The sequence below is a fragment of the Eschrichtius robustus genome, chromosome X (assembly GCF_028021215.1).
Source record: "Eschrichtius robustus isolate mEscRob2 chromosome X, mEscRob2.pri, whole genome shotgun sequence".
Lineage (NCBI taxonomy): Eukaryota > Metazoa > Chordata > Mammalia > Artiodactyla > Eschrichtiidae > Eschrichtius > Eschrichtius robustus.
The window spans coordinates 92,376,586-92,378,554 of NC_090845.1; positions in this window are offsets into that span (position 1 = coordinate 92,376,586).

Sequence of the window (1,969 nt, forward strand, 5' to 3'; positions counted from 1 at the left end):
TTCATACCTGTGACTCATTTATTTTGCAACAGGAAGTTTGTACCTCTTAATCTCTCTCATCTATTTCTTTCCTCCCCCCAGCCCCCTCCCCTCTGGCAACCACCTGTTTGTCCTCTGTATCTATAACTGTTTCTGTTTTGTTATGTTTGTTCATTTGTTTTGTTTTTTAGAATCCACATATAAGTAAAATCATACAGTATTTGTCTTTCTCTGTCTGACTTATTTAATTTAGCATAATACCATCTAGGTTCATTCATGTTGTCATAAATGGCAAGATTTCATTCTTTTTTATGGCTGAGTAATATTCCATTATATATCACATCTTCTTTACCCATTCATCTATTGATGGGCACTTGGGTTGCTTCCATATCTGGGCTATTGTAAATAATGCTGCAATGAACATAAGGGTGCACATCTTTTGTAATTAGTGTTTTTGTTTTCTTCAGATAAATACCCAGGAGTGGAACTGCTGAATCATATGGCAGTTCTATTTTTAGTTTTTTAAGGAAACTCCATACTGTTTTCCATAGTGGCTGCACCAATTTACATTCCCACCAACGGTGCATGAGGGCTCCCTTTTCTCCACATCCTCACCAACACTTGTTATTTGTTGTCTTTTCAATAATAGCCATTCTGACAGGTGTGAGGTGACATCTCATTGTGGTTTTGATTTGCATTTCTCTGATGATTAGCGATGTCGAGCATTTTTTCATGTGCCTGTTGGCATGTATCAGCTCTTCATTCCATTTTTAGTGAAAAATAGTATTCCATTATTATACCACATTTTATTTATCCATTCATCAGATGATGGACATTAGGGATATTTCCACTTTTTAATTATTATGAATAATGATGCCAAGGACTTTTGCATACAAGTTTTTGTGTGAACGTATTTTTTCATTTCTCTTGGATCTTTACTTAGAAGTGGAATTGTCAAGTCATATGATAACTTAAGGTTTAACATTTTGAGAAACTGCCAGACAGCCTGTTTTCCACAGCGGCTGCGTCATTTCCCATTCTCACCATCACTGTGTGATGGTTCTAATTTCTCTACACATTTGCAAACACTTGTTATTATCTGCCTTTTTTTATTATATCCATTCTAGTGGGTATGAAGTGGTATCTCAATGTGGTTTTAATTTGCATTTCCCTGACAGCTAATGATGTTGAACATTGTGCTTATAGGTCATTTGTATATTTCCTTTGCTGAAATATCTATTCAGATCCTTTGCCCATTTTTATTTTATTTATTTATTGGCCACACTGCTTGGCTTGCGGGATCTGAGTTCCCCGACCAGGGATTGAACCCGCACCCTTGGCAGTGAATGGGCAGAGTCCTAACCACTGGACTGCCAGGGAATTCCCTGCCCATTTAAAAAAAATTTTTTTATTGAGTTGTAAGTGCTCTTTGTATATTCTAGATATAAGTCCCTTATCAGACATATTACTTTCAAACATTTTCTCCCTTTCTGTGGGTTGTCTTTTCACTTTCTTAATTGTGATGTTTAAATCAAAAGTTTTACATTTTGGTGAAGCCCCATTTTTCTATATTTCTTTTATTGCTTGAGCTTTTAGTGTCATAGCTAAGAAACCATTGCCTAATCCAAGATCATGAAGAATTACACCTTTATTTTCTTCTAAGAGTTTAATGGTTTTAGCTCTTATATTTAGGACTTTATTTTTTTGAGTTAAGCTCTCTGTATGTGGTGTGACGTGGGAGTCCAAATTCATTTTTTGCATGTGGATATCTAGTTGTCTCACCATCATTTGTTGAAAAGACTCTTCTTTCACCACTAAATTTCTTGGCAATCTGGTTGAAAATCAACTGACTGTAAATCTGAGGGTTTATTTCTGTACTCTCAATTTTATTCCATTGGTCTATATGTCCTTATGCCAGTACCACATTGTCTTGATTCCTGTAGCTATATAATAAGTTTTGAAATCTGGAAGTGTGAGATCTCAAACTTTA